This window comes from Crinia signifera, chromosome 4, assembly GCF_055691185.1.
Source record: "Crinia signifera chromosome 4, ASM5569118v1, whole genome shotgun sequence".
NCBI lineage: Eukaryota > Metazoa > Chordata > Amphibia > Anura > Myobatrachidae > Crinia > Crinia signifera.
The window spans coordinates 317,069,985-317,095,137 of NC_139220.1; the positions used below are offsets into that span (position 1 = coordinate 317,069,985).

Genomic DNA, 25,153 nt, shown 5'->3' on the forward strand with positions numbered 1-25,153 from the left:
CCAACCCTCCACCATAGCACACCCAAAATGTAAAGGTGCACCTTCTGTAGTGGTATTCCACCACTTGTATAATGAGCATGTACAGCCAATCATCCAGCTTCTCCAGAGACCACTCCTCTTCTCTCACAATGTTCCAACATATATTAGAAACATAGTAGAAAGATGGAGAACATTGGAGAACCTAGTGCAATACTATAAAATCATTTTAATAATACAACAAGATGACAACAGTCTGTATTCCCTGCTAAACGCGTTTCATCCATCAAATGTACACAGACTTCCTCAGAATGCTCCTGACGTCCAGGTACATTTGATGGATGAAACCTGTTGAACAAGTGGTTGAATACCACTACAAAAGGGACATCTTTAAATTTATATATATATATATATATATATATATATATATATATATATTACCGAAAGAAGGTGTCACTCAGGCCAAATGATAGACTCATAGACAGCGTTCGTTATATCAACGTTTCATTTTCTAAACGAAAATTTCATCAGGATACAAAACAATAGTGAATGAGGTGCTCACCTTATACCCCCCGGTACAGTACCTCCTGACGTCATCCCTGTGCGTCCCGGGGCCGTCTGACCGTCGGCGTCGCCTACCCGCAGCGTCACCGCGTCTGTGGTGACGTGCTAACGTCATCGCGCTGCAGCCGTGGTCACCTGACCGAACCCGGAACCATGGCTTGGGGCGGGATAGAACTGTTACCTTGGAGACAATCATAAACAAAAATAAACCAACGTACAAGTGTGAAAAATAACATAAAAAATACATGAAATACATCATCGTCCATGACAGTTATTAAATACTTATGAAATATGCATATGTACATCCTATGCCAAGGAATATATCCTTGTCACTGGTGTCATAATTTTAAATTAATATCCAAGACGGCAAAGTTTTTTAAATTACTATCAAAAACGGCATATTATTAAAAACTGGAACAGACAATATATTTATAGTATCCCAATATAAAGGGGCAAGTGCCTGTAAGTTATCTATAATAATTCAAGAACTAAGTAGATAAATATGCTGACAGGTGATAAAAAATGGCTAGAGGGCATATAGTAGAATGTTATTCAAAAACAATGATGGGGCATAGTCACAGCAATTGTAGAAAAACCTACAAAGGTAACTAGGAAACATAACTATAAAGAATTAGAAAAAACAGGATAGAGGGATTTTTTCATTGAGGCCTTTTGGATGGATTACATTAAGGCGGTGGATCCACCTTGCCTCACAACGCAATAAAGCAGCACCTCTATCACCTCCTCGAATGGATGGCTTGATGTGATCAATCATGCGATAACGCAAACTTGGTAAGCTGTGCCTGGCCTCGACAAAATGTCTGGCAACAGGCTGATCACTGGTACCAGACAAAAGGGCAGTTTTAATGGCCGAGCGGTGGCCTGCCATCCGCTCTTTAAATTTTCTGGTGGTCTTGCCGATGTAGGCAAGACCACAGGGGCACACAATTTGATAAATCACATAACTGCTTTCACATGTCAGATGGTGTCTAATCTGGTATATGTTACCATCATGTGGATGATGGAACTTGTCTCCTGTGATCAAAAATTTACAGGTTATGCAGGCACATTTAAAGCAACCCCACTTTTTCTGCTGTAGAAAATTTTTTGATGGGGGGATACCTTTACCTGCTATATCTGATTTTACCAAAATGTCTCTAAGGTTCTTTGGTCTAGAGAAACAAGGTAGCAGGTTGGTGTTTTCTAACCCTAATGCTGGGTCTGACTGTACTATACGCCAGTTAGCTTTGGCGATTTTGTTAATTTTTTCTGAATGTACATTATGCTTGCATACCCATGGAATTTTTGATGAAATTTTGTTCTTTTTCTTGTTAGTGTTGCTAGATAGCAACTGTTCACGGGGGACTAGAAGTGCTTTAGCTTTAGTGTTAATCAAATCTCGTAGATAATATCCCCTCTCAACAAATCTTGAGATTAGATCATCAATCTGGGTAGAAGCTACATCAACATTGCTGTTAATGCGTAGAATCCGCAACATCTGCGAATACGGCAGACTCAGTTTAAATTTAGTCGGGTGAAAACTACGGTTATGCAAAAAGGTATTACGGTCAGTGTCCTTCATGAACACTGTTGTATCAATTTTGCCCGCTTCAACAGAGATTCTAACATCGAGAAAATCGATGTTAGTTTGATTCATCTGATATGTAAATTTCACAGGGCTGTTACTGGTATTATGAGTTTGCATGATCACATCAAAGTCATCCCTTGGGCCACGCCAAAAAATGAGCAGATCATCTATGTATCTTGTAAAAAATAAAATATTGTCAGAAATCTGCGAATTTGAGAAAATTTTCTACAGCAGAAAAAGTGGGGTTGCTTTAAATGTGCCTGCATAACCTGTAAATTTTTGATCACAGGAGACAAGTTCCATCATCCACATGATGGTAACATATACCAGATTAGACACCATCTGACATGTGAAAGCAGTTATGTGATTTATCAAATTGTGTGCCGCTGTGGTCTTGCCTACATCGGCAAGACCACCAGAAAATTTAAAGAGCGGATGGCAGGCCACCGCTCGGCCATTAAAACTGCCCTTTTGTCTGGTACCAGTGATCAGCCTGTTGCCAGACATTTTGTCGAGGCCAGGCACAGCTTACCAAGTTTGCGTTATCGCATGATTGATCACATCAAGCCATCCATTCGAGGAGGTGATAGAGGTGCTGCTTTATTGCGTTGTGAGGCAAGGTGGATCCACCGCCTTAATGTAATCCATCCAAAAGGCCTCAATGAAAAAATCCCTCTATCCTGTTTTTTCTAATTCTTTATAGTTATGTTTCCTAGTTACCTTTGTAGGTTTTTCTACAATTGCTGTGACTATGCCCCATCATTGTTTTTGAATAACATTCTACTATATGCCCTCTAGCCATTTTTTATCACCTGTCAGCATATTTATCTACTTAGTTCTTGAATTATTATAGATAACTTACAGGCACTTGCCCCTTTATATTGGGATACTATAAATATATTGTCTGTTCCAGTTTTTAATAATATGCCGTTTTTGATAGTAATTTAAAAAACTTTGCCGTCTTGGATATTAATTTAAAATTATGACACCAGTGACAAGGATATATTCCTTGGCATAGGATGTACACAGGGCTATTTTTGTGCAGGCTCCAGCAGGAACTGTGGCCCTTATTCTAGTTCACTCTTTCTGACAAAATATTCCTCAGATGGACAAAACCATGTGCACTGCAGGTGAGGCAGGTGTTACTTGTGCAGAGATAATTAGATTTGGGTGGGGTTTTACACCTGCCACACCTGCAGTGCACATGGGTTTGTCCATCTGAGGAATATTTTGTCAGAAAGAGTGAACTAGAATAAGGGCCACAGTTCCTGCTGGAGCCTGCACAAAAATAGCCCTGGATGTACATATGCATATTTCATAAGTATTTAATAACTGTCATGGACGATGATGTATTTCATGTATTTTTTATGTTATTTTTCACACTTGCACGTTGGTTTATTTTTGTTTATGATTGTCTCCAAGGTAACAGTTCTATCCCGCCCCAAGCCATGGTTCCGGGTTCGGTCAGGTGACCACGGCTGCAGCGCGATGACGTCAGCACGTCACCACAGACGCGGTGACGCTGCGGGTAGGCGACGCCGACGGTCAGACGGCCCCGGGACGCACAGGGATGACGTCAGGAGGTACTGTACCGGGGGATATAAGGTGAGCACCTCATTCACTATTGTTTTGTATCCTGATGAAATTTTCGTTTAGAAAATGAAACGTTGATATAACGAACGCTGTCTATGAGTCTATCATTTGGCCTGAGTGACACCTTCTTTCGGTATTGTATCAAGTGCCCTTGTCCTGGTTACCGGGGGATTGGCGGGCACCGGGTCCAAGCTACAGTATTTTGAATAGTGCCGGCTATACGCTTCTATATATATATATATATATATATATATATATATATATATATATATATATATATATATGGCATGGTGTAGTAGTGTCTGTACTGGGCTCTGTGTATATATAGCATGGTGTAGTAGTGTATGTACTGGCTGTGTGTATATATGGCATGGTGTAGCAGTGTCTGTACTGGGCTGTGTGTGTGTATATATGGCATGGTGTAGTAGTGTCTGTACTGGGCTGTGTGTGTATATATGGCATGGTGTAGTAGTGTATGTACTGGGCTGTGTGCATATATATATATATATATATGGCATTAAATCATTTAAATTAAATTTAAATATATACAAATATTCCTTACCTATGAGGTGAAGTACCACCAGTGAACTGTAGCAGTCACTCCAAATGATTCATTTGTGGTATTTAATTAATTAATTAAATATGACCAGTAGGGGGCTGGAGTAGCTTAGCATAGGATGCACTTACCAGCTCTCCAACTATTATCCTGCTGAAATATCCTTATTAAGTGGCTGCCACTCACTGCAGTTGGACTACAACTGTAGCCTATACCCTCTGGTCCCCGGTGCGCTACCTTGCAGAGTCCTGTTCCTCTGTCTGACCGCCCACCGCTCAGGGAACCTTATGAGCCTTGTCCTGCAGCATGACGCTCCTGGCTCCGGTGCCTTTCTTCTCTTTGGAAGCTGTGCGGCAGCTGTCCTTCTCCTGCTTGGTGGACCCGACTGCTCTGGCTGTGGCGTCTCCCTGGTGATCAGCCCACCCACCTTCCTGGTTGGGGCCCCGACAGCTGTGGATGTGCCCTTGTGCGTTCCATGGAGTGTAGGCTGTAACCCGCGGCCATTTTGTGAGCTCCTGTCCTCATGGCAGAATTATTGGTGCAGTGTGGAGATCAGAGTGCTAATGATTGCACCATAGATATTATTTTGTCTCTCTTGCTCTATTCTCCTCCTCTACCTGCTGATTGCCACTCTGCTATTATATTTACAGTGGCGGTGAGTGTTGGTGGCGTGCTAGCTGCCGGCATCTTGCTGCCTGTGTGTTGTACAGTTAATGTTTGGATGCCATGAGGTGTCGATTTACCGACGGGCTCAAGATAGGTAAGTATTAGTATGTATGGGCTTTGGATGTATTAAAGTTTTATTTTTCTTGTGTGTCAGTGTGTGTTTATTTGACATTTTTATTACTGTGGAACTACAAGTGCCAGCAGGCCCTTTAATGCCTCGCATGCTGGGACTTGTGGTTCTCCAAGTCTCAGCATGCGGGGGAGGCTTGCTGGGACTCATAGTTCCACAGTAAAAGACAATAGTTTTTATTCTATTTTTTTACACTTCAATCAGCCCGGTGACCACCGCACAGGGTCACCGGGGACAGCACCAGGCTTCAGCCTGGCCAGGTAAGTCCTGGAGGGGGGGACCCCTTTATTACGGTTGGCCCCCACTTCCCCAGGACCCTTGGCCAGGTTGACCGGTCAGAGGGCTGAATGTATAAAAAGTCTCCCCCCGGCTGTGGGGGAGATTTGGGTGGGGTTTTTCTTCAAAGTGAGATCTATATTGCAGTGTAAAATAAAGCAGTCAGTATTTTCCCTGCACAGAAACAAAATAACTCACCCAAATCTAATTCTATCTGCACATGTTACATCTGCCCCCCTGCAGTGCACATGGTTTTGTCCATCTAAGAAGGATTTTGTCAGAAAGAATGAACTAGAATAAACCCCATTGTTATGCAGGCCCTGGCCCTGCTTATGGGACTTGTAGTTCTGCAGTGGGATCAAAAAAAATGTTAAATTCTACAGAGTGACTGTGGTCCCCTAAAGTGTTATTCAGGAGGACCTACATGTGTATTAAGGATATGTCCATGATGAACCAGAAATTATTACCCTAAGTAGCTGCAGAAAGTTTAATGAGCATGCATTACAGTGTGTGCCACCAATGTGTAATGGGAATAACGAATTGTGTAGCCTTATATGTAATGGACATTACTGTGTGTGTCATAAAGTGTAATGGGCATATCGGATTGTCATATTCTGCAATGGGCATTATGGCGTGTGGCTTTATGTGTAATGGGCATTACGGAGTGTGGCTTTATGTGTAATGGGTATTACAGAGTTTGCTAAAATGTGTAATGGGCATTATGGTGTGTGGTACCATGTCCCTTTTTGTGACACCCAGCCTCCTTTCCATTAGGCCGCACCCCATGTTTGATGCGCAGCTTTGCCGCGCAAGATCACTGCCATTTAGGTCAGTTGTATCTGGGACCACCCATTACATATTTCTAGATTTGCCAGTGACTACCCACACTGCCCCATCACCGTGCCACAATAGCATGAATGGAGGTCACAAGCAGGTGGGCCTGTCTGCTCAAAATGCCAGGGCCGATTTTTGGTCCCAGTCCGTCCCTGGTTTGGCATAATGTGTAATGGGCATTATGATGTGTGGCATAATATGTAATGGGCATTATGTTGTGTGGCATCATGTGTAATGGGCATAACAATGTGCTTAATCCTTTTCCTTTGCAGAAGGGGCTCTACCTGACACAGTGTGTCAGAATGCTACCTAGCACAATGTGTATAAGTGCACTACTGTGTGGTGTTATATTTATATAGGACACTACTGTGTGGTGTAATGTGAATTGGTACTATTGTGTGGCAATGTCCCTTCCCACAAAGTCATGCCCTATATTTTTGCCCCCCCCCCCCCCAAATGATGTCATACAGTTTCAAATGCCAAGACACAGACTACCACCACCCACCCACCTGCACCTCAATGTATGCATTATTTGCATATAGATACCTACATGCTGTAGGTGTAGAGGACCTTATTCTGGTTGTCTTGCAATTTGCAGCCTTTTGAGTCCCCCAGCCACCCTGTGAATTCTGGTTCGCCTGCCCCCCCCCCCCCCCGCACCACGGCTATGCTCGCACAGGATGCAAATACTGTAGATGTTTAACATAAACATCTATTTGCAGGCCGGGGGGGGACTCTCATATCATTCAATGGTCGAATGGTTTGGTGAGTGCACAAATATCTAAATGACTCTCATGTCACTTAGATATCCGCGCACATTTGGAAGGAAATGAGCAGGCAACTGACATCCGATGATGCCCGGCACTGCCATCATAGCTCAATTACCATGGGAACACTCAGTGTTTGCATGGGAACACCCATGAAATTCTGGGCAATCCCATGGGCGCGACTATCTGCCACTGCCCCCCGCCCCCCGTCTGCAGACTTGGGTGCGTGCTCCCAGCATATGGTGCGAGCGTCTCACACAATCATGCATCCCATTGTCACAAATGGAGTACGCAAGCCTGTCACACTCACGCGTGTCCCATTCTCTGCAAATATAGCGCCGAGACAGAAAGCTATGGAGCCCCATCCAGATGAATAACCGCTGCTCCATCTGTATATACAACATGTGAGGTGTGTATTTATTTACCTTTAACAACTGGTTCTGCAGCACATCTACTATAGCTTTGCACATCTCTGGGATGATATGCCCCAGTGCCTGTGCAGAGATGAAGACTTGAACTTCAGATCCTCCAGTAACCACCCTGTAGCCAGGAACCTCAGGGTAGACTCAAGCCTCTCCTCAGCAGGGATGGCCCTCTGCAGGGTGGTATCTAGCCTCTCAATGTAGGGAGTCACCAGGCCCAGCAATACCTGGAAGGTAGCGTCATCCATGTGCAAGTAATTGCGATAGTCCTCTGGGTTGTTCTCCCTTATCTGGGTCAGTAGCGACATGTGAGAGAGCAAGTCCCTCTTCAGCAGCCACTCCTAGTTCCAGCAGGACCTCACGCTCTTCCATTGCTGATTCCTCTCACATCTCAATTTCAGAAAGCCGTAGACTTGCAGAAGGTGATAAGAAGCCATCACAGAATAGGATAAAGCAGTTTGTTCAGAAAAAAACAGCCTCAGTAATCACAGAGCAGACTGTGCAGAGGTTTTAAAATGGCTCCTTGTTTTTATTTCACTGTTTTGGCCACAAACCTCCGAGCACTCATGCCATCCCCTAGGACCATTCCATCAGATAAATCTATGTACATGCAATATGGTCAGATAAATCTCCTGCGATCAATGGTACATCAAGTGCCAAATCACATGTAGCACTCCAGGGAATCTGCCAGGGATGTTCTGGGTAAATCGCGTCTGACTTGTCCCTCAGGCAAGTCGGACAATTGTATGGGGCCTTAATTATTTTACAGGGATGGCTTTCATCTTCATTATGAGAGACACAGAAGCACCATAGGTGCATCGGACCGTCCACAAACAACAGCCGATACGCGCATACACACCTGTACAATTTTACTTGCGACGTCCGATGTACTCCCATCCAAACAGTCGCATAAAAAAGATTGTACCACCGTACACACTCTCTCGATTTGGGCTATTGACACGTCATATATAAACATAATGGGCTGGGTTAAGGCATACCAAAACAAAGAGGCGTGAGTACAGAACCTAAACAAAAGTGACGGGGTACGTGTCTAAAAATTAGTCAGCCGGCAGGGTGACTACGGTAAATGCTATATAGACGGGGTACGTGTATAAATTAGTCACCCTGGTGACTGACTAATTTAGCCGTGTAACCCGTCTAAATAGCAGTTTGAGAAAACAAGGTCATAAATATAGATTCCCCAGGAATGATTCACTTTCTGTTATAATATGGCAACAGAGTACATGTTTCGTGAAATGTAAATAAACAATATTTCAGTCTCAGCAGAGACTAACAAGTTTCTGACTGTCAGTTAAGAGAAAATGCCGGCTAGGACTGTATGAATTATCCCGGAGATATGCTACTACGGGGGTTAACAGTGACTAATGTGACTTCACAGGAACCTTAAGCAGAATTATCCTGTGATGGTTCTCTAATGAGTCTTAAATAAACACTGTTATCACTGCGTGTCTGGCCCCTGAATTTTATGTGGGGATGTCACTGTACTGCGATACTGCAACCAACAATTCACGTTGAGGTGATCTTTATTAGAGGATGTCAGTCACCTCTGTGTCATGGTAATAAATCCACACCATGTTCAGTGGATGCAGCATCTGGGGATCAAGTAGGTTAAATGTGTATAGCGTAGCAGCTACAGCTAAAGTATAGCCTGACTAGTCACAATATAAATAAATTAGACGTATCAGAGAGTCTGTGTTCCGTCTATGTGTTCCGTCTATGGTCTATGTGTTCCGTCTATGTGTTTCGTCTAGCGGTTCAAAGGTGCTCTGTTCTGAACATGAATTTCCCAGACATGGTACACATTATGTTACACATGCTAGACGGAACACATAGACCATAGACGGAACAAATAGACCATAGACGGAACACATAGACCATAGACGGAACACATAGACGGAACACATAGACCATAGATGGAACACATAGACCATAGATGGAACACATAGACCATAGATGGAACACATAGACCATAGACGGAACACATAGACCATAGACGGAACACATAGACCATAGACGGAACACATGACCACAGACGGAACACATAGACCATAGACGGAACACATAGACTCTCTGATACGTCTCCTTAGAGAGGAATGGAGAGAAGGGCAGCGGCAGGGAGCTGTGTGGCTGATCTGGCACATTGTGCACGGTAATACCTGAGCTCATCCGGCAGCAATTGGGGGGTACTTCTGGCCACTCCCCCTCTCTCTTTGTTACATGCGGAGCTGTATGGGTGTCGTGTTGAGCAGGTACAGTGCACATTCCCACGTGGTTCCTGTGTGCTACAAGGCCTCTGTGAGAGGTAAATGGGTGTTGGGTTTCAATGTTTATTTTCCCTGCAGAAGTTTTTCTCATCTCAGTGCATGTAAACTGAGCATTTTACTCCCAGGTACTTCTCTACATTAATCCCACATCAAAAAGAGGGATTAAACATTGATGTGCTGAACTAAACTTCTAATAGACCGAGATTTATGTGCTACCAGCAGCGAACAGATGAATATGTGTAATGTATATTTATTTACCTTACATAAAATTATTGTAAATTGGATTTATAGTCAGTATTTTTTACACCCTCATAAAATATAACCTGAATTCGCCTCTTAATGTGATATCAGACTGATCCATCTATTACAGTGTGCGATCTCATGGCATTTTGAATGAATATCATTAGCCACCAGTACTTCAACAAATCAGGATATCTCTCAGCCCATGGTGTATTAGAGTTTATTGCCAGGTGACTAGACAAACAAAAAGAAGTCAATACAAATGATGGGCAATTCTAGCTAGATCTCAGCCCTATAGTAAATGACATGCTATCAGTGTATTTGTTAATGTGAGAACAGTAGAGATGCGTGATGTCATCATGACATCACAATTAGCTTTATATTTATGACAGATCATCATTTAAATGCTGCAGTCGAAAAAACCATAGAGACCATTTAGTAGACATGGGAGCCCTGCTCGTGCTGTTTTTAAACACATACTTTACATCGCTTTGTTTGACAATATTTGTATGTTTTTTTAAATATTTTGCAGTTTTAAGTACATTTAAATAAAGGCTACATTTTATTCTGTATATAGCAGTTTTCACTAGTCACATGCCGGCTGACTAATGAGACGCGTACCCCGTCTATATAGCAGTTTGCTGTATGTCTGGCCCCTGGAGGTGAATACTACTTGTATACATGCTGTGCTGTAGGAGAGATCATGCCACTATGGAACGCCCACATGGTAGTTCCAGCTTTGGGAGTATAATCGCAAGAACGGCCATCATATCGATCGAACACTGCACTTTTGTTCCGATATGGGCCCGGCCGGTTGGATAAATATTAAACAGCACTGAACCTTCGACTGACCGAGTATGGACAGACAAGACCGTTTTTGGCCGTACAGAGGGAATCGGGACAGCGTACACACCTATACAATTGAATGGCCGTCCAACCCAGAATGGAAGAATGGCCCGACGATTGGATGTATGTGTACCCAGCTTAAGTCTTTCCTTTCCACTTTGTGTCATTGGCAGCTTGTTTTGTGGGGGCCCAAACAAACCAATCATTGTAGCCACAGTTGAATAAAATATGAATAAAATAAACAAGACACAAAGGTTTGATCACATGCGTGTAACTTATTAATATAAGGCATCTGACACAAAATATGTCAATAAAAATGTCATTTAAAAAAAAAGAGATTTTCACAAAATAAGTCTCCAGAATCCGTGGAGGGGAAAATATCAGATTTTGAGTCATCATTTATTTATTTATATAAATCCAAGATTATCATAATCCCTATAAATGGACAATGGGGTACAAACTCGGAGGGTTTGGACCCCAGTTTTTCAGTTTGTCCAGTAATGTAGTAATTATACATTTGCTTGTGTAAAGTCTTTTTTCCCATACCAAGATAGGAGTGGAGGTGACGCCCTGTGTGTTGTCTCTGACTGCATGTGGCTCTCTCATTTTTAATCAACTTCTTGACACTTTCCTCTACCTCTTGCCTCTTCTCATAGGGCCTTATTCTGGTTGAATCTGACGGATGTGTATTTCAGACGGGCACCAAGTGTTCTTAGCCCCGCCTACCGTACGGATCGCTCACGCCATCTGAATGCGGTAAGACGCCAAACGAGTGGAACGCGAGTGGATATTTCATGTGAACACCTCCCCAATCTGTGGGAACCTCCCCTATTCTCCGCTGGTCGCCGACCATCGAATGATGGACCGAGCGGTCAGGCAGCCCCGAGTGCTCCACACCACTCTGACTCCGTGTAAAAGCTTGGATATGGGCGGGCTGCTGACATCCATCTGTGTCAACTGCCCGCCCCCCACACATGTATCACGGCCGGATTACCATACGTACGCCCAGCATTTTCGTGGGAATGCCCATGAAACGCGTGGCGTACGCATATGGTAATGACCCCAAACAGCCCTTCATGCCCCTCTCCACCCCCTGTTTGGATGGTTCCATACAATTGTTTTCTGCATGGAATTCTCACCATGTTCGGACGTGCGAGGCGTTCGCACATGCGCAGAAATGCCTTTGCACATGAGTAGGTATAGTCCCAGGAAAAATCAACCATAAAAAGTGACAGGTTTATGACTATCCCACATTCCTGCCCCATTGATATGAACTGGCGATGCTTTGATATCGTTTCATATTAAAGTATGTCTGTTTTGAATCATTTGTCACGGAATGCTGCATGATATTGTTTCATATTAAAGGCTGGCTGTTTTGAATCGCTTGTCACAGAATACAGCACAACAAATCAAGAGGATGATTTAAATATTGTAATATGTGAATGATTACATATACCATTACAGGAGTGGTTTCAACACAGTTGTGTCTCAGATGTTTGGGCCATTACAGCAACACACATATTTTAGCTAATGTTAAATTAGTTATGCATACCAGTCAGACATCTGAAAGCCATTACACCACACATAGCTGCATTGTCCAGTTTAATACAGGCATCTGCAAAGCATTATACACACTGAGGGTTTGACCTATGTATACCTCAAATGACTATTAAGACTTAAGGCTTTTTTTGTTTGATTCACTCATTTGGATAATGGTGTTTTAACAGTTGGCCGCAATTTGTCACGCATTAAAGACCAGACATTGTGGTGGTTCACATTTTAAACAGGGCCAGGGGGGTGATGGCAAAGGTCATAGATCACTGTTAGAGGGTCAGAAAAAGCATTACAAGAGTTATGTAACAAATATTTCAGTTAATGCATTAAAGGCCAACATCTGTACGCCTCAAATGACTATTCATGAATTAAAAGGCTCAATGGTCACTGATAGTCCTGTATAATGTAAAGATCAAATACTTTTTTTTTTTTTGGGGGTTTTACAAACTGGCTCAACACTGATGGTTGTTGTTACAGCTGTTTGACAGACACTGTCATAAAATAGCAAGATGTGAAATGTTCACATGTTTGAAATGGTTGTGCAATATGTCCAATATTTTCAAATTAATCATGTATATAAACCCAGCTATGTTGAAAAGATTATGATGTGCGGCAAGCTAATGTTTCCACTGTGTCGCACATGCGCAGAGTCTGGACAGACAAAGCTTTGCGATCACGATGATGAAAAGCCATCACTCACGGGCACTTGGTGTACGGTGGAGTTAAATTTGGCTATAGAAAAGGGTTACAAAATTTGTAATATATACGAAGTGTGTCATTTTGCTGAACGAACTGATGACTTGGTTTCAGGTTACATTAAAATGCACCTCAGGGGTAAACAAGAGGCTTCTGGTTATCCCGATTGGTGTACAGACTCTGTGAAATGACAAGAGTATATAGACGCTTATAAAATAAATGAAGGGGTGTCTTTACGACCCGATCACATAGAAATTAACCCTGCAAAAAGGCAAAATTGTTTTTAAATTCGTTATGGGGTAAGTTTGGCCAGCGTAGCAATCTGACCAATACGTCTCTAGTCACGGACCCTGACAAAGTTTTTGCATTTGCGTTTCTGCCCCACTACGAAGTGTCCGCTTTAGACTTCATAGATGACAGCACGGTTATGGTGAACTGGAAGTACGCCAAAGACCATTACGCCAGAGCGGTAACTACAAATATATTTATAGCCGCTTTTACTATGGCCCACGCACGCATTGAATTGTGCAACCTGTTGGACAAATTACAAGGTCGTTGCCTGTATCACGTCACAGACTCTGTGATTTTTGTCAGCAGACCCGGTGATTGGGATCCGCCCTTGGGTGATTACCTAGGTGAGTTAACTAGCGAATTACCTTGGGGCACCCATATAACTGAGTTTGTCTCAGCCGGCCCCAAGTCATACGGCTATCGACTAAACAACGGGAAGACGTGCAGAAAAGTAAAAGGGATAACACTTAATACCGTTAATGCTCAGTGTGTTAACTTTGACAGCCTGAAAGATCTGGTCTTAGATTACCCTTTAAACCCCAAAGGTGAGGACCAGAAAAAAATTGTGATCCGCCAACCCGGCATAGTGCGTGTGAAAAAGTACTGGCAGATTGAAACTCACACTGCAGAAAACTCAAAAGTGCGTTTACACTAAACGGTCGCTTACAGACAACTTCACAGCCCTGCCGTTTGGTTATTAAGATGGACACCAGATTTCAGCACCCCTTCTCCTGTATTTTATCTGGACCATCTAATTCGGGGAAAAGTTATTTTGTGAAAACCCTGTTGCAGCACGCCGCCACACATATGACGCATGTGCCTGATAATATTGTTTGGTTTTACACCTGTTGGCAACCTATATATGATCAACTTTTGCGTGATTTCCCCAGTATGCGTTTTATAGAAGGTTTACCCGAGTCTTTTAACGACGACCAGCTTTTTCCACCTGATAAGATTAATCTAGCTGTGGTTGATGATCTTATGGAGGCTGCTAATAATAATTCTAAGGTTGAGAAAGCTTTCACAAAGTATGTACACCATCGTAATCTCAGCATCATGTACCTTGTGCAAAACATATTTTGTCAAGGTAAAAAGAGCAGGACTATACATTTAAACACAAAATATATGGTCCTGTTCAAAAACCCCAGGGATAAAATGCAAGTGGGTATTCTGGCTAGGCAAATGTATCCGTCGAGACATCGATTTTTCATCGAAGCATTTGAATCTGCTACGGAACCCCCTTATGGATATTTACTGGTTGATTTAAGAAACAGCGCTCTTGACGATTATCGTTTACGAAGCGGCTTATTCCCACCTGACACACCGGTTGCTTATGTCGTTAAGAAACGCGGTTCTAAATAGCTATAACCGTGCAAACTTTAGTCATTCATCATTGTTCTATCAAAGGTGAACATGTCGAACCGGATATGCCGCAATTGGGCGCTTTTAAAAACGCTGATAAAAGCGAAGCCGACCCAAAGAAACACTATTTTATCCAACGCTTCAAACGATTTGGTGACTGCTATCTGTGAGATTGCTCTCAACAGACTTAAAGCTAAAATACCCTTGTCACAACGGCAATTGAACTATCTTAAAAAGAAGAAGGCCCTTATAAAATCACTTTGTAATAACAAATGCGCCATTGGCAAAAAGAAACGTCTGGTGAAACAGTCGGGCGGCTTTATTGGATCGCTGCTTGGTTTTGCTATTCCGTTAATAACAGGGCTGCTATCTATTCGTTGATGGAATTTGCTGAGAAAATGTATCTTGTGCCTCAGCAGCAGATAGACCGTTTACACATCAAACCAGGTAACGACGATATACGTAAAACAGCCACGCAAGGTCTAGATGCGGAGATCATAAGCATACTACATAATAATGCATTATCAGAATACGAAAAGGCGAACCGATACACTGCCACTTTACAGAGATATCTGGTGTTGAGTAAACAGACTGATAGAGAAATGTCAACTTTAACCCTTTTATCACCCGGTGCAAATGCTGATGCTGAATCATTTAATGTCATGCAAACTGATGCAGCCGACACAGTTTATCAAGATGTTTTGAATGTTGTTAATTCAAGGTATTAAAAAAAACTGTGAAATACTAATGAGCAAGATGTCTCGCGCTAAACACATCACAAATTGGAATGATAAAGGCGTGTTTTTGTATAAGGGGAACACTGTACCCGGTTCCAACATGATCGATTTGATAAGAGGCATCACACAAAATCACAGCGTAACGCTTCATAAGATGCCTAACGGTTGGCCCGAGTTTATGCGCGCTATGGCTGAATTGAATATACCATCCACAGTCACTGGTAATGCCTCAAATAGACTGCAGCTTGACCGGTTAAAAACAGCGGCCTTCGCTGACTCTGATGATTCTTTAATCGCTGACACCCCGAAACAAAACTTTCAAAAAAGTCGTATAAATGTTTTAAGTTCCCCAGGGCTAACAACGCAACATGGATACTTGTTACCTAGGAAAAGATCCATACATTTATTTCAGGAATCACAGTGGTTGAACCTATAACTTATAAATTATTTATGTTGTTTTATACATTAACTTTTGTGTGAATATTTTGTATTATGATGTTTGTATGGTGACAATCCTTCCTCATGTTAGAATCAATATACTCTAGTTATGATTTGTTGTACATAAAACGCGTGAAGAGTTATATTTGTTACAGCGTTTATTTCACTGTAATTTTGTTTTTCATGAACCAATAAAATATATTTCTGGTTTAGAAATTCAACATTTTGGTCTTTGTTTCTAATCAAGTAGTTGTAAGAATCACACGTTATAAAGTTAAAAACTTTTTGTTTATTATAATCACCATATTTATGAAGCATTGTACATAAAATGCTTTAAACGCAACGTTGGTTACAAGTTACACAAGCCTGTACATATTTAAACGTGTAATGACTCAAACAATGGCTTCGTGGTAGATGTCTTACAAAGTTTGAAATGAAATGCTCATTACGTTTTGTATCACCGGTAAAACGGGCCAGTACATTCGAATATTTGTAATTTTTACACATGTATAATATAAAGTATATACAAAAGTGGCTGCAAACGGTGCTGTTAACATCTTGCAACTGACTATTTTGATGGTAAATACTTTTTGAATTCGCTTTTAAAAACTGTATTATAGACTTTGGGAATAGGGCGCTGTGAGGTGCTAGGCCGTAAGAATCAAAAAAGTAACATTTGCGCCTTTCGTTAAAATAAATGGCCAACCAGTGCTCCCCCGGTTGTCTGCTGTTATGCGTATTGATTACAAATGCACAGGGGTATTGCGGCAGTTTACAGTTAGGTAGCATATCATACGGATAAGCCCCTTTAAAGTATATTCAGGTTGTTGGGTCTGCGTACAGTATGCAATTTATCTGCAATGTGTTCCTCTTGCGGCTGTGTAATGGCAGTTGTTAAAATATACGAAAAATATGAATGTTATATATCTCATTTATAGATAATCATACAGCACACCACATCTTTGATTAATTTCGATGATATTATCAAATAAAGCATAAATAATCACATTGACTGTCCGGTCTAGCGCTTCAGCAAAGCGGAATTCGGCACGTAGATTTCCTGTTCTGATTAGTGATAGGTGTTCTGCGCATTCCTGTTCAGGCGACAGATCAAAAGCGAATAACGTGTAGCCGTTGAGGTACTCTTCACGGTCGATTAGTATACCTGAGTCTGATTTCTGCTTATTTGTGATATGTATGAGCGACATATACTCACGAACCGCATTGCCGTGTTCAAAGTCTGGTTGAAACGGCTTAGCCGGATGCGGTGTTCCATCCAGGTATAGGGATGCAAAGTTTACGTTTTTATGTACAAAACGTAGAGGGTTCCTGTCATAGGGTCCTGAATATGCTTCGTTGTCTACAAATGCGGCTATAACCATTTTTGGTACTTGCCCTAAAAACATATTTTCTAAAACACCCGACTACCGATAGGCACACTATATATCTTCATGCCAAACCGGTCAATGGAGTATTTAGCATTCCCGGTTAACAAAGCCTGAGCGTGGCCGATCCGGACGGCCGGTGAGACCTGGACTCTTTTCACAAACAGGGACGCGGTGACAATCTGAATTTTAAAGGGGTCTGCTTCCATGTATATTAAACAGAAAGAGTCATTGGGTGACTTTCTATGGGCTGAGAGAAAAGCGCATATATTTTTCGCACTCCACATCGCCGCTCTTCGCACTTTCAGAAATCGCATTTTTTAGTCATTCGCATATTTAATGGGATGCGCATTAGAGGCTAAAAAGTGCGATGTAGTGCGATTTGAGGCGAATTGATGCGAAATTATGTCACTAAAAAGTGCGATTTCTTCCGCCGGTCATGTGCGAATTTTAGACCAACCGGAGTGTGATTTACAAGACTGTCTCCACATGACAAATAACCCCCTAACCTATTGGCCCACCTAGGTCCCCTCCATTATGCATCACACCCCCTATATAAAGGGGCATTGGTGCCATTTCACTCTTTGATAGGAAGTAAGGAGCATGGAGAGGAGCAGTGGCAGTGTGAGAAGAGGAAGAGGTGTTGGTGGCAGAGTGAGGAGTGGCAGAGGGGCCAGTGGCAGAGGGAGCAGTGGCAGTGTGACCAGAGGAAGAGGGGCCAGTGGCAGAGGGAGCAGTGGCAGCAGCCAGGCAAGAGGAGCCAGTGGGAGAGGCAACAGAGGTCTGGTGAGGTCGACCTCCACTACAGGGAGTGGCAGTAGTGTGGCAGCCACCATGGCCACTGCAAGGGCAGCCCCAGACCAGGCCCTGGCGGACCAGGCCCAGCAGGAGGAGGTGGAGGATCCGCTGGCATCCCCATCCTGTAGCCAGGACATTGCCCATACCCCACAGCAGCTGCAGGAGGGCCACATGTCCGAGACGGAGGAAGATGGAGGTGAGGAGGAGGAGGAGGAACACACTGGCATGGAGGAGGATTTTGACATGCATGTGGAAGATATAGAGGATGAGGAGGAGGGTGAAGCTGGCCGCACCAAAAGTGGGAGAAAGGTCCGATTCAGTTATGAGGAGAATGTGGCGCTTGTCCGGGCCATCATACCCCTGTATGACCGCTTACTGGGGAAAAACCAGCACAAGACCACCTCACATCGTAAACGTGGTATGTGGAAGGACATAACCCAGGCGGTCAACGCTGTCAGTCACCGCAAGAGGCTAATCCAAAACGTTAAAAAGCGGTTTAACGACATCAAGTGGCAGCTGAAAAAGAAAATGGCCATGGAGATGGAGGAGGCCACCAAGACTGGCGGAGGAAGCCAGACCACAATATCCTACACATCATATGATGTGAAGCTCCAAAGAATTATCCCCCCTGAGGTCCTGCCTGGGATGCACATTGCGGATACCGATAGGCCGGCAAGCCCACCCCGAGCTGGTAAGTGTCACCACATGCAATATGAAACATACATGCCAATGTATTTAAACTGCAATGTTATTTTGTAATATTATACTAATTAATGTGGTGCTGTGGAACTACATAGCCCAGCAAGGTCTGTTCATGGCAATAGTTTACACCTACTTTAAAAATGATCAGAATGCTGGGCCTTGTAGTTCCACAACTGCACATTTATTGTTCCACACTGTAACATTTTTTCTAGCAGCTTCATATGTATGTGGCCCAAAAACATTGGTGTACTGGTGGTTTAGCAGTCACGCCTACATACCACAGATTTGCCAACAGTTGTAATGTGTCATGCAGTGTTTTAATTTTTTTGGCTGACTACAGGTGCAAAACATCAATGTAAAATATGAATAGTAAATAATATAGCCCTAAACCAAAGGTAAATTTGTCCATTATTGTAATTTATTTGATGATTTTGCACAAAAGAATCTCCATTGCTCGGTACATAAAGGTCTGCCGATCTTTCCTTTCACAGATTGTCCGTCCCGAAGTGATCAAGCATCCAAGAAAAGAAGCTCCGATGGTGCCGCATCTGTGGAAGCAGGTAAATGTTCAAACCACAGGCCATTACACATACAGTACACACACCTATGTCACATCAAATAATAAATCACATTACAGTCATCTCCAGCTGCTACATTGCAACGGACATGAATGTAATGTGGCCTAGCCATGTCAATGAAGATTATTGTCAATGTTTCATGCAGGATCGGGGTCCATTTGTAAGTACATAGTACCCCTAGGTATGGGCGTCTACCATCTCAGACCCTTTCCAAAACAGTACTGACGACAGAAAGGACAATATATGCATCTGTACTTACCTCTTCCTCTGTATCCACAGGTACTGTACAACTAGGACAACAATCCACAGAATCCTCTGATATGCCGGTGGATGACATAGAGATAATTCTGGAACCAGTGGACACGTTTGCGGCTGAGGAGGAAATAAACACATCATCACAGAGTGATCTTCCACCAAGTGGGGTGACTCCAAACCCACCTCCACCCAGAAATACTCCCCCTACAGCTGCTTCTGCTGCCCAAGTAGCTACCTCCTTGGTACATTTCAAGGACAAACAACTAGAATTTATGGCCTCCCAAAGTCTGGAAATGGGCAACATTAAGGGGTACATGCGTGACACCTTTCTACAGTTGAGAAAATTGTCTAGGAGTGTACGGGTTGGTGTAGGCACTCAGGTGCATATGGCAAATAGCATGGACACCCGTCTTGCTAAACTTAGTTCTGCTGTAAGGGAGAAGAATATCTATATTGGCAGCCTTGCACAAAGTATTCATTCAATTAGTCAATCGTGTACTGCGCAGACCAATGCGTTGATCGCTATGCAGGCACAAATCCATCAAATGGAGGTGCCAGGTGTCATAGGTGCAACTACATCTACAATTAGTAGTGTATCTAGCACCCAGTAAGTGGCTCACCAACTTCCCCACCCCGTCGGAGTATTAGGACCCGGGGTGGCGTGTGCGCAGGGTCAATAGGTGGTAGTGCGCGGCCTGATGGAGGGAAAAAATAATAAGTTAACATAAAATAAATTGATAATGCATGTACTATGCTTGAATTTTTGTTACATTAATACACATTTCTATTGTTTGCGACTGACAAATGCAGGTTATGTATGACATAATATACTGTAGTAAAAATGTCACAACACATACCATTTTGTCTGTGTGTTATTCTTCAAACATTTGTTGTGTGATCTGTTCCATAATGTAATGATATATGGGCAAGGGATTGGTGGAAGATGCTGTTGTCTCAAATCTGGCCCATCCGAGGTTGTGGAACTACATATTTCAGCAAGCTGTGGCAATCATGTTTTGAGCTGTCATGCTTACAGTGTGTCAGGGCATGCTGGCCCATGTAGTTCCACAACAACAGGTGAGCCATAGTTGATTGCACAAAAATCACATACATGTTGTTAATATACTTACAAGGTTTTTACAGCAAGGGATAGGTCTGCACCACCAACTGTACCCTTGGACTGTGTCTATTGGGCTAAATGTGGGGGCAAAAAGATGTTAGTGATAAATGTAATGTAGGTGAGTTCACTTCCAGCAAAGGTACATGTAGGAATAGAGGGCACATGTGCTTACCAGAAAAGCAGTGCCTGATGATGTCTGTACGCACCAGATTCCCCCTCTGCGTACCCCTCACTACCCGAGGTGTGGTAGGTTGGGCTTCCTGCACGACTGCTGCATGATCCTCCTCCACATAGTCTGGTTGGTATAGGGCTATGTTGTGTAACATGCAGCAAGCCTGGACGATCATCACTACTTTTGCAGGGTGGTAAAGCAGCAAACCAAATGACCGGTCCAACCACCGGAATCTACTTTTCAACACTCCAAACGTACGCTCCACCACATTCCGGGTTGCAATATGGGCTTCAATATACCGGTGCTGTGCAGGGCCATCGTGGGTGCGCAAAGGTGTCATGAGCCAGCAAAGACACCCATGTCACCTCAACCAAAGAAAGGAAGTTATTGCCTTACATGGTAAGGTGTGTGCAGTGGGCAAATAGTATTTACTTGGACAAGAGTAGTAGGCTGTTGAAAATTTAAACACACACACACATTTCAGCAGGTACAAAGACGAATAGAGAGGGTAATATGTAAAAATGTACTTACCAAGTAGCCAGCCCTCTGGCATTTGTTGTTGGGTAAATCGGTTCCAGAGGCCGGAGTGTCTCAGAATATAGGCGTCATGGCAGTTCCCAGGGAAGCCTGCAACTACACTTAGGATTTTGAGATGAGCATCACATACCACCTGCACGTTCAGGGAGTGCCGCCCACGCCTATTGACATAGACGTGGCCCCGCACGTGCGGTGCCCTAATCCCAATGTGTGTGCAGTCTATAGCTCCCAGCACGTGAGGGAATGCTGAGAGTCTATAGAAAGCAACCTTGTGGTCCTGCCACCCTGACTCTGAACTGGGGAATCTGATGTATGTCCGCCACAACTTCTTTAAAGCAAGTAACACTTGAGTAAAATGCTTTGAGAAAGTGGCTTGTGATACCCCCAAGGACCATGAGGTCACGGACTGAGTGGAGCCAGTGGCCAAATAGTAGAGGGTACACATTAATTTCTGCAGCCCAGACACTGCATAGTTGCCCCCCCCCCCCCCAAAGGGACCAAATCATCTCTCACCTGCTCATATAAGTTCAACAAGTTATTGCGGTGTAGCCTAAACATCCCCACAACCTGTTGATCCGAGAGGGAGTCCAGGTACAGCCTAGCACGATACATACATTGGGTACGCACTATTTGGGGTGGTACCTAGTTCTGGTGCGCAGCTTCCTCCCTCCTGCCAGCTCCTCCAAATGGGCCAAATCCAAAATGAGCAACTCAAATCCACTCTGCACAATCTCCATGTCTCAAACCCTCACAGGTGTCCTTAATGATGTGGGGGTATATGTAGGGGTGTTTGTGAGTGAAATTAAGGACACCTGTGATGACATTAACCATGTGCGCACTTGACCAAATTGCCCAACAGAACCTGGTCTGAAAAAATGGCGATTATTAGACACCTTAAAAGTGCGATTTGCGAAATCCCATTCCATTAAATAAGCGAATTGTATACTTTTCTATTGGAAAACATCTGGATGCGATAAAAGTGCGAATTTTTACCGCACTTTCAGTACGCATGACTTATCGCACAAAATATGCGATTTAGGGACCTTTTCGCATCAGATTAAATATGCGTTTTCAAGCAAAAATGCGAATTAGCTGTTTTTTGGAGTAAAATTCGCCAAAAAACACAACTCTCATTCCATAGAATGTCACCCTTTGCTTCTGGTGAGTTTTATCTTCAAATCAACAACGTTTAAGATCAACTTATGTTGATGAAAAAGATCGCAGTGTAGCGGCCCCAACAATTCCACCGTTCGACTTTGCGCCGTTGCTCTTGCTCTTTTTATAAACCCAGTATTTAGACCATGGGTTCTGGTGTTGTGTTCTCCAGCCACATCTTTGTAAAACAAGCCTGTTGTGTGTTTTGTGGATAAAGCATCTTAGCTATAATTCAAAATGGTCTTGATGTACGCTCTATAGGCGTAAAGATTATTGGATTGTGATATGCCCAAAGAAACATCCACTTGGCTGAATAAAGTCGCTATGGGATTATTAATAAGGGCGACCCGTGCCGCTTGCGGTATTGCCGTGTTATCGGCCTGTACGATCTTACAGGTCAAGTACAGCAACGTGTTGTTCAGGTCGTAGTAGTGTTCGCCGCTGGTCGCTATGTAGAATTCTAGCGGAGCGGTCTCGGATAACGCAGCTAAAGGTTGAACTTCCACGTATAGACTTTTCTCTATGCTGGTTTGCGTTGAGGGCACATCAAAAAGGTCAAGCTCAGATGGATTTGTTGTGTATGAAAGACATTCTTAAAAAATATCGCCAGCCCTTCTCTTCAGCTTCCTTTTTTTATCTAAGTTGCGCTTGCTCCAGTTATTGTTTAAAAGAGGCATGCACCAAGGCGGAAGTTGTGTTGAGCGCTTTCGTTTTCTTTTAACCGACCCTTTCCTCGTATAAACTAAACCGGACCCATCTTGCTTTGCTTGATTCGCGTTGTGTAATCTGTTCACAACGGCCGTTGTGGCTTGGCCTATGAGGTCTTTTGCTATATTGCGGGCTGCATTCTTCACATGGGGTTTTGTCAACTCCAGACCGCTTCGGAAAAAGAGGCACTGCTTTTCTGAATAGGCTTCGGAAAATACCGCCTAACCCGCAGCCGTACATATAGACGCTGCCGTGAAAGCCTGGTAAACCGCTGCCGGCTTCAGTTTTATAAAATTGCGCGTAGAGCGCCGGATCGCTATAATTTTTTATGGCGACCATGCTATTTAATAAAATTCGGTTTTGCGTCGTCTGAAGTGTAGTTTCACGTTCGCTTTCCCAAACTTGAAATGTTCTCATTCTGGTCGTTCTTTATCTCTATGTCTATAGTATCAAAATGCGTTTTGCACAAAGGTACGTAATCGGGATTCTCGTATCGTATAGTGATCATTTCATTGTTACGCCCCTTTATTGCCACAGTCCGCAGCAGCGGTACATAACTATCACCTACCCTCTGATGCTCGATAATATCTGCGTACACGAACAACATATACTGGCTGCCGGTGATGTCTGCGCACGGTTTTAAAGAATTAGTTGTAGGTTGTAACCCCAGTATCCTCGTCAGTTTAGGGCCGTTCAAGCGGATCGTACCATAATTTTAAACCGCCATCCAGTTTTTGCCGGGCAATTTCAACATTGCACTCGTCGATTATCGCATCCATAGTTTCATAATACCCCGGTTTAATGCATGTGGCTGAACTGTTCGCTTCATCCCACCTTGTTATTTTCAACACACAATTTTGTACATCGATTGTATTCCAGGTGTGGGGGTATTGTATTTCTGTAAGAGCTACTTCCCATTAGCCGTTTAAGTCTATCGGCTTCGCTAGTTTTGTCGTATACTCAGAAATCTTGTTTTGTGGAAAGGTATTGGCCGAGGCGTTGCTCGGCAACGTTATGTAGAACGGTTTGTCATCCATCTTTCCCTTTGTTTATATATCCTTTATCTCCAATGCTGCGACCCAACTGTTGAATTTTGTGGGGTATCCGCGCCACTTAACTAGCGTGTATTTCCGACCTCTGACCATCTTATTTTTTCAAATCTTTTCCACTTTGTAAACCCTATTATAATTTTTTTGTATGCTTTGTAACTCCTCTGGATAAAAACTACCGGTTATATCTTCGCCGTATAGGTCCACCAGCTTGTAAAGCGGCTTAACCCCTTTAGTGTTTACGCCGTGTATTACAAATATTTCCTCAGAAAAATTCTGTTCGTAACCTTTCTGAAATATGTCCTTATATTTGGAAATGCGGACGTGGTCGCCGATCGCTAAACAAACGGGTGTTTTCTTACTTCTAAAGTAATCGCCGTACGTCGCCTTGAAGACTCTCAACACGTTAGAATCATTCATGGCGCTTGGCGCGCACTTAATCGTTCTATGATAAGTGCTATTATAACTGGTTATGAAATCTTGTAAAACATCTATATATCTGTAGGTATTCTTTGCCATGAAATAACGCCACATTCACATTTTTAAAGTCCTATTGAAACGCTCTATAACAGCGGCTTTCACATCATTATTGGTTGTGAAATGTTGTATTCCAAATTTTTCTAACAACTTTTTTAGGACTTTGTTTAGAAACTCTTTACCATTGTCAGTTTGCAGTTTCTTAGGCACGGCCCCCTGTTGGAATATTTTTTTCAAAAGCCTTAGCAACGGTTGTCGCGTTCTTAGCGGGAAGGCTTACGGCCCATGCCCACTTACTGAATATATTGATGATGGTTAATATATATTTAATACCATCGTTGTGTATTGACAGGTCTATAAGCGACACCAAATCACATTGCCATTGTTGATTTATCC

At 43.0% G+C, this 25,153-nt stretch overlaps 1 protein-coding gene across 6 annotated transcripts in view; it reads left to right on the forward strand.

The window, feature by feature from the left end:
- The window catches only part of LOC146075889 (uncharacterized), a 46,121-nt gene that overhangs the window by 14,111 nt on the left and 6,857 nt on the right, over positions 1–25,153 (forward strand). For 3 of the 6 annotated variants that reach the window (XM_083185566.1, XM_083185565.1, XM_083185564.1), the window contains one exon: positions 11,400–11,499. The exons of 1 other annotated variant lie outside the window; for it this stretch is intronic. The gene's annotated coding sequence lies outside the window, so the exon portion shown is untranslated. Of the gene's footprint in view, positions 1–3,561; positions 3,734–11,399; positions 11,500–19,197; positions 19,267–19,563; positions 20,377–25,153 lie in introns of those variants that run through there. 2 more of the 6 variants (XR_014473652.1, XM_083185567.1) reach the window with 2 other exon arrangements.